This window comes from Anas acuta, chromosome W (genome assembly GCF_963932015.1).
Source record: "Anas acuta chromosome W, bAnaAcu1.1, whole genome shotgun sequence".
In the NCBI taxonomy this organism is placed as follows: Eukaryota; Metazoa; Chordata; class Aves; order Anseriformes; family Anatidae; genus Anas; species Anas acuta.
This window is the reverse complement of record NC_089016.1, coordinates 1,534,850-1,544,079: the sequence shown is the minus strand read 5'-3', so window position 1 is coordinate 1,544,079 and position 9,230 is coordinate 1,534,850.

The following is a 9,230-nucleotide window of genomic DNA, read 5'->3' as shown; positions in this document are numbered from 1 at the left end:
TTCAGCTGAGCAAACCAAGCTACCAGAATGACTACGAGAAGTTCCCATGACAATGTTCCCACATCGCCCGTTTGAGGAATTAAAAAATATTGTTGCCAGCAGCTGGCTTCAAGGACAAGATCTATGTGACTGCTAATCACAAGGGGGTTGTTTTCTTGCAGGTGGGGTTGTTTTCTTGTAGTTGTTTGTCTGAGTGCTTTTGACCAATAATCTCGTGTGAGACACCATCCGCCCCTATTAAATTTGCTATAAAAGTCAGGCTATTTGGGTAATAAAAAGAGCATGATCTGACCATACTGGTGTCTGTCGTGTTTTCGGCCGTTCTTCCTGCAACGCTTGGTGAAATCAACCTGTACTCTTTCAAATGGCTTATATGCGATCCTCCCTCCCCCAGTAGGTGCTTGCCTCACACTACTCTTATTTACTTTCTGACATGTTAGACACCCTTGAGTAATTTGCCGAGCAATCTCATATATCCCAATGCACCCGTAAAATTTCAAAAACTGATTGAGTTCCCCAATGGGTTTGCAAATGCATCCAAAATAGCAGCTTCTTTGCTTGACTCTTAGGCAGTATCTCTCTGCCATCCAGTAGGATCCACGTTTCTCCCTAGTGCTCAAAAGACTGTAATAATTTTTCCAAAGTTTGTTCAAACAGGTTAGAAGACTCAATAAACCCCTGTGGTAGTACTGTCCATCATAACTGCTGTCTCCTTCCTGTTTCTAGGTCCTCCCATTCAAAAGCAAAATAATCCCTAGATTTTTCTTCTAATGGACATGCCCCATCCTTCAGGTCTATTACACTATACCAAATATGTTGTGGGGTGTCCTGGTGTGGTGGTTTTGCCGTGCTGGGCAGCTAAACCCCACAACCGCTCTCTCACTCCCCCTCCTTTAGATGAGGAGGGGGAGAAGTAAAGCAAAGAACAACTCACGGGTTGAGATAAGGATAATTTAATCAAAGGGAAACAATTATAATAATTAAATAAAGACTACCATGAACTAAACAATTTAATTAAGGGGAAATAAAAAGGGAAAGGGGAAAAGGGAGGGGAAAAGGAAAAATAAAAAGAAGGGAGGAAAACAAACAAACAAAATAAATGAAAGCTATATGGAAGTGCAGAGGAAAGAAATTACTCTCTACTTCCCACAAATGAGCGATGATTGACCACGTCCTTGAAGCAAGGCCTCAACGCACGCAGCCGGTGTTGAGAGGAGGACCGACGTCTTCTCAACGAGAGCCCACCCCTCCCCTCTTCTTCCTGTTTCCACCTTTTATTGCTGAGTGTGACGTCACATGGTATGGAATATCCCTTTGATTGCTTTAGGTCAGCTGCCCTAGTGATGTTTCCCTCCTCACTTTTTGCCCACCCCCTAGGAGGGTTAAAGAAAGGCCCGATGCTGTGCCACTGCTGCTCAGCAGTAGACACAACGCTGGTGTGACAACTCTGCTGTTCCAGCTACAAGTACAGAGTACGGCACTGTATGGGCTGCTGCCGGGAAAGTTAACATTCCAGCCAGACCCAGTACACCTGGTTTCAGTTTGGACAGAGTTAATTTTCTTCCTGGTAGCTGGTAGAATGCTACCTTTTGACTTAGAATGAGAAGAGTGCTGATAACATGCTGATGTTTTAATTGTTTGTCCTGGTTTCAGTTAGAACAGAATTAATTTTCTTCCTAGTAGCTGGTGGAATGCTGTGTTTTGGCTTAGGATGAGAAGAGTGCTGTTAACACCCCGATGTTTTAATTGTTGCAGAGCAGTGCTTATACCAAGCCAAGGACATCTCAGCCTTTTGCTCTGTCCTGCCAACGGGCAGGCTGGGGGTGCAGTAAGAGCTGGGATGGGACAGAGCCAGGACAGGTAACTCAAACTAGCCAAAGGGGTATTCCATACCATCTGACGTCATGCTAAACAATATATAGGGGTGGCTAGCCGGGGGGAGGGGGCCGGACTGCTCGGGGTTAGGCTGGGCATCGGTCAGCAGGTGGTGAGCAATTGCATTGTGCATCACTTGTTTGTACATATTATTAGTAGTAGTACTATTAGCATCATTATTGTTATTACTATTATTTTCTGTCTTAATAAACTGTCTCTATCTCAACTCGCAAGCTTCACTTTCCCATTTCTCTCCCTCATCCCAGAGAGGGTGGGGGGAGGGTGAATGAACGACTGTGTGATGTTCAGCTGCCGGCTGGGTTAAACCACAACATGGTATCAAATGATTTAATAGTGTATAAGGATTTGCTACTACCGGGAATTTAGTCACTGTTCTTCAATTCACAGCTCTTAGATCTTGATGGTATGTCCCATCAGCTTTCTTTATGGGTAATATAGGCATATTATGGTGGGACATACGTTTTAAAGACCGTCCTTGTAATAGCCGGTCTATGACTGGTTTTAATCCCTTTCTTCCTTCTAATGGATTGGGATACTGTTTTATAGGTTTCTGGGATTCTGTTATTTCTACCATTAGGGGTTCCATTTCCAACTTTCCCAGTTCCCCTTCCTTATACCATACTCGGGGATCTATATCGCCCTCATCTTTTGTTAATGCATATAACCAGACTTTCCCATTTTCCCCTATAAGCTTTAAGCCCATTTTGATAATCAAATCCCTTCCCAATAGGTTATATTCTGCTTCTGGAACAAGCAGGAGATCATTAAGACCCACATAGGTCTCAGATTCCACCTCAACGTTTTCTAATATTGACACAGGGAAGGACTCCCCTTTTGTCCCTACCACAGACATTTGCTTTTTCCCTTTTTTCAGTCCCCTTGGTATATTCTGAACAGTCGATCTTTCAGCCCCCGTATCTACCAGAAATCAAACTTCTTTGTGGGGACCTATTAATAACTTTATCAAGGGCTCTGTAGATGTTTGGGTCCCCAGAAGGTATAGCCCCTGACACCCCTAATCTTCTTTAAATATTTTCTAAGGTTAGTCATATGGAGGAGGCAAATTATCAAGGGGGTCCCTCCCCTCCTTACCTTCTTCATCCTCCTTTTTGTAATTAAATTAAATACATGAGTGGTGGGCAATACCGTTAGTCCCAACTAGGCTGCAGCATACTTGTTCTCTTCTGCATCCATGGGTATTCTACTATTAACATAAATGTTCAATGCCTGACAGACCCAGTCCTCTGTGGACCCAAATATCGACTAAGATACATGTACATGGGGTCTTAAGGTTTCTTTTGGCTTTTTAACCATACAAAATGAATCATTCTTGCCTTATCCTTATGTTTAGTGCTTCTAAAACTATCCCAATATCTTAACATTAGCCCTAAGGGACTACCCAGTGGAGTATCTGGTAATTTTTCCCCCTTTTTAAACCAGAGGCCACTCCTCAAACCTCCTGAGTCTAAGGATCTGCTTTGTCCCTGACCCATTCCTGGAACTTCTTTTTATACAAAAAAAAAGTTCTGAAACTCATGGCTGTGCCTGTATGTAAAGGTGTCTTGTGAGTGTTATCCCACCACAAATACCTAGAACAATCACTTCGGTCCTTCACCAGCTGAGTCCCTTGCGGGATATTGGAACCGTGGTTAGAAGGCCTCCGCACTCGCTTCGGAACTAAGTTCCATCTCAATCACACCCTTACACACAGTCACACAACTGAATCCACCCAACTGAACGGCATACTCACAAAACGATAAATCTTCATTCACATTGTGAGATATGTTCATCTGATTCGTCTGTCTGTCTCTGAGTCCTGCCCTGGCAATTTAGTTCTTCCACAGATGTGGTTTCTTCCCTTTCCTCCCCGTGTCCCAGTCTCCCCTTCATTATAGTCAATTTATCAAATCTTCAGAAATAGTCCTCAAATCCATGAGCCTATTTGCTTTTGTTACTGATTCCAAACTCATTCCTAACAGTTACAGCTTTTTTGCCTTCTTTGTGGTTGATTTAGCACTGCTATAGATGTGACTGGAGTGTCTCTGTGAATGGCCTGTGAGGAATGTTTTAACAATTCGTGAAGTGTCAATAGAGAGCTATCTGTATTTGTATGTTCTTTCTTTGAAGTCTCTGATGTCTGAGGGTTTCAGAACAACTGCTAACAATTAGTAACTGTTATGACTTCTGAATGGGACACTATGCAAGCCCCTGATATCTGGCCAGGAGATTAAGGAGAAGAAAGAAGCTGAAGGACGGCTAGAAGGCAAAACTTGCAGGGAACGCTGTGTAAGCTTTTGACATGCTGCCAAGGAGTACAAAGGGGAAGGACAAGAAAAAAAACCTGAGAGGAAGACTATGAGCCTTCAGCATGAAAGACCCCCGGAGACCCCCAGAGGGACCACCAGAGACTGATACGCATGCTCCAGTAGGAGGGTTTGGATTCCGGAAACTAATTATAATAACCCGTTTTTTTTTAGAAGTAGTAATGAATATGTATCAGCCTAGGAGCATAAAAATCAGCTGCTTGATGTAACTGGTGTGCGTTTAGGTGGAGCGGAGACTCCCGACGCACCCAGCGCTGTTTGCTTACCTCTATTCTTTTAATAAACTGTAAACTTTGTTTATAATCCTATTTTGGGACTGAGCGATTTATAACAGGATCTTCGCGTGCAGAATTATGGGTTTAAACCAGAGAGCTCTTTGTTCTTTACTTGCTTCTTATGTTCGTAATCCTGCTGGGCTCCGTACTGCTTCCTGCAAAGGGCCACAACGAAACAAGGGTGGGGGCACCTCCCTTAGCTGTTCACAGCCTTGGGACCCAAAAGGATCACATTGGGGTCACCAAATTGTTATAAATTCTGAGTCAATTTAGCTTTATAAGATTTATTTATGGGGTCAATAAAAGGCAAGGAAACAGCGCTGGGTGTGCGGGGAATCTGGGCTCCTCCAACACACTCACAAATTACAGCAGGTGGTTGTTTTTTATGTTTCTAGGCTAATACATATTCATTACTACTTCTAAAAAAAACAGGGTTAGTATAATTAGTTCCCAGAATCCAAACCCTCCCACTGGTGCATGCGTATCAGTCTCCGGTGGTCCCTCTGGGGGCCTCTTGTGCTGAAGGCTTGTAGTCTTCCTCCCAGGCTTTTTTTCTTGTCCTTCTCCTTTGTCCGTGTTGGCCGGATGCCAGAGACTTGTGCAGCGTCCCCTGCAAGCTTTGTCTTTTAGTCGTCCTTCAGCTTTTCCCTTCTCCTTAATCTCTTGGCGGATATCAGAGACTTGAGTAGTGTCCTGTGTAATAGTCACAATAGTTAGCAGTTATTTTGAAACACCCCCAGATATCAGAGACTCAAGGTTTACCCTTCAAGCCCTCTATTGACACAAATTGCTGAAATATTCCTTACAAGTGGCTTCTGGTAGATTTATGTCCCACTGTTTCCATGTCCCAGTACCCAATGCTCCTAACATAGTCTTTAACAGTCCATTGTGCCTCTCAACCTTCCCAGAGGCTTGTGGATGATAAGGGATGTGATACACCCACTCAGTACCATGCCTCTTGGCCCAGGAGGTGACAAGATTGTTTCAGAAATGACTCCCATTGTCAGGCTCGATTCTCTCTGGTCTACCGTGACACCACAGCACTTGCCTTTCTAGGCCCAAGATAGTGTTTCAGGCTGTGGCATGGTTTACGGGGTATGTTTCCAGTCACACAGTAGTTGCTTCTATCATGGTGAGTACGTACTGTTTGCCTTGGTGGGTTTGTGGGAGTGGTCTGATATAGTCAATTTGCCAGGCCTCACCATATTGAAACCCTAGCCACCTCCCCCTGTTCCAGGAAGATTTTACCTTCACGGCTTTCTTGGTCGCAGCACAAGTCTCACACTCATGGGTAACCTGTGTTATGACCTCAATGGTCAGGTCCACCCCTTGATCACAAGCCCATTTGTAAGTGGCATCCCTCCCCAGATGTCCTGATGTTTCATGGGCCCATCAAGCTACAAACAGTTCACCCTTACGTTCCCAGTCCAGGTCCACCTGAGCCACTTCAATTTTTGAAGCTTGATCCACTTCTTCATTGTTCTGATGTTCTTCAGTAGCACGACTTTTGGGCATGTGGGCATCTACATGACATACATACAGGTTTTCTACCCCAGCAGCAATATCTTGCCACAGGGTAGCAGCCCAGGTAGGTTTACCTCTGCGCTGCCAGTTGCTCCGTTTCCATTGCTGCAGCCACCTCCACAGAGCATTTGCACCATCCATGAGTCAGTGTAGAGATATAGTACGGGCCATCTTTCTCTTTCAGCAATGTCTAGGGCTAGTTGCATGGCTTTTACTTCTGCATACTGACTCGACTCGCCTTCCCCTTCCATGGCCTCCACAACTTGTCGTGTGGGACTCCACACAGCAGCTTTCCATTTCCAATGGCTCCCTACCACACGGCAGGATCTGTCAGTAAAAAGACATCCTGTTTTCTGTCTTCTGGCAACTCATTCCTGGGCAATTAGCTTTTCTCATTCAAGTCCGCTGTGTAATTAATGCTATTCACTTACTCCACATAGCATCAGTCGCATGGTGTGTAGTGGGAATTTTCCCTTTGAACATCAAATGTAACACTGGTAGCTGTGGTGCCAACAGGAGCTGTGCTTCTGTACCTACAACTTCTGAAGCAGCTCGAACACCCTCATATGCCATATCTCTTTTTCAGTTGGGGTGTAATTGGCTTCTGATCCTCAATCACCCCAGCTCCAGAAACCCAGAGGTCGAGTTTCTTCTGGGGTTTTCTGCCAGAGGCTCCAGGTGAGGCCATGCTCTGCAGCTGCAGTGTAAAGTATGTCTGGCACAGCTGGTCCGGTACAGACAGGCCCAAGGGCTACCGCACGAGCTATTTCTTGTTTTGTTCAAAGGCCTGTTGTTGCTCAGGGCCCCACTCAAAATAGTTTCTCTTTCGAGTCACTCGATATAAAGGACTCACAAGCTGACTATAGCCTGGAACATGCATTCTCCAGAATCCCACAAGGCCTAGGAAAGCTTGTGTTTCTTTATTGCTAGTTGGTGGAGACATTGCCGTTATTTTATTGATCACATCCATCGGAATATGGCGACGTCCATCCTGCCATTTTACCCCCAAGAACTGGACTTCCTGTGCAGGTCCCTTGACCTTACTCTGTTTAATGGCAAAACCAGCTTTCAGGAGAATTTGGATTACTTTCTTCCCGTTCTCAAAAACTTCTTCTGCTGTGTTGTCCCACATGAGGATGTCGTCAATGTACTGAAGGTGCTCAGGAGCTCCCCTTTGTTCCAGTGCAGACTGGATCAGTCCATGGCAAATGGTAGGGCTGTGTTTCCACCCCTGGGGCAGCCGATTCCAGGTGTATTGGATACCCCTCCAAGTGAAAGCAAACTGCGGCCTGCATGCTGCTGCCAAAGGGATGGAGAAAAATGCATTAGCAATATCAGTTGTGGCGTACCACTTGGCTGCCTTTGACTCTAGTTCGTACGGAAGTTCTAGCATGTCTGGCACTGCAGCACTCAGTGGTGACGTGGCTTCGTTCAGGCCACGATAGTCCACTGTTAGTCTCCACTCACCATTAGACTTTTGCACTGGCCATATAGGACTACTAAAGGGTGAGTGAGTCTTGCTGACCACTCCTTGACTCTCCAGCCGTGAACCAACTCATGGATGGGAATCAGGGAGTCTCAGTTGGTGCAATGTTGCCATCAGTGCACTGTTGTGGCTGCAATTGGTACCTACTGTTCTTCAACCTTCAGCAATCCTACAATGGAAAGGTCTTCTGAAAGGCCAGGCAGGGTAGACAGCTGCCTAATCTTCTCTGTGCTTAAAGCAGCTATGCCAAAAGCCCACCGGTACCCTTTTGGATCCTTGAAGTACCCTCTCTTGAGGCGGTCTATGCCAAGGATGCAAGGAGCCTCTGTGCCAGTCACAATGGGATGCTTTTGCCACTCATTCCCAGTTAGACTCACTTCAGCTTCCAGTACAGATAGTTGTTGGGATCCCCCTGTCACTCCAGAGATACAGATGAGTTCTGTCCCTTGGTAGCCTGATGGCATTAAGGTACATTGTGCACCAGTGTCCACTAGAGCTTTGTATTCTTGTGGTTCCGCTGTGCCAGGCCATTGGATCTACACAGTCCAATAAATCCAATTATCTCTGTCCTCTACCTGGCCAGAGGCAGGGCCCCTCTAGTCCTGGTTGGAGTGTCTACCACTTAATTCTTGCAAATGAGAAGCAGAGGTCCCTTCATCAGAGTCAAGAATAACATCAGCTCTTCTTCTGCCTCTGGGGAACTGCCCAACAGAAACTGGAGCAGCATTTTTCTTAGGAGCCCCTGTTCTTGCTGTTGTATTTCCTTTCAGTTCACATACCCGAGCAGCTAGGGTTGAAGTAGGTACACCATCCCATTTCCTCATATCTTCCCCATGGTCACACAGATAAAACCACAAGGTGCCACGTGGTGTGCGTCTTAGATACTCTCTCTCTTGAGCAGGAAAATACTGATTCTTAGTGGCTGAAATATCACTCTGTCTGGATGAGGATGGGATATTCTCGTTCTACGAGGTGGTCAAGTCATTCAGACAGTTTCTCCACAGCTGAGACACAGGCCCATAGAGGAGCAGAGAGAGAGTCTTCATATTTTTGAAGCTGACAGGACAGATTGTGCACTGTTGGTCCCATCCCCTCATCCCACTGAATTACTGCCAGCGTACTGGCACGTGCTGGTGGTGCACTCTACACCAATTTACGCGACATGGATGTTGTGCATTGGACTTCATCGGTATCTTGAGGTGTCTGGGCATTGTCCAAATCACTATAAATCATCTCCAGCACATCTAATTCCTGCAGATGCTGGAGACCTTTATGCATAGTGGTCCACTTGCCTATTTGATATACCATATCTTCCTTGTGGGTATACCTTTCTTTCACAGCTGCCAGGAGCCACCTCCAAAGGCTGAGAACCTGTGTCCCTCTCCCAATTGCTTTGTCAATTACCATTTCAATTTAGAGAGGGATCCCAGCTGCTTGGCTTCATTGCCTTCTAATTGTTGGCTATTGGCCCCAGCATCGAAGCAGCCAGGTGAGAATGTGTTCACCTGGGCGTCGACTATAATCCTTTCGTATTTCTCACAACTCACTCAGGGATAGGGATCAAGTGGTTTCTGTTTCCTTTATGATTTCCATCTTCCTGCTGTTTTTGTCATGGCTCTGCTTTAGAGATGCCTGCCTTTTCCCCTTCTCCCTCCTTCTTAGGAGAGGCTTCTTTCCTTACTAAACAAGCTGACCTCTGTTTCCGTTGTTTTGACTTGACTATGG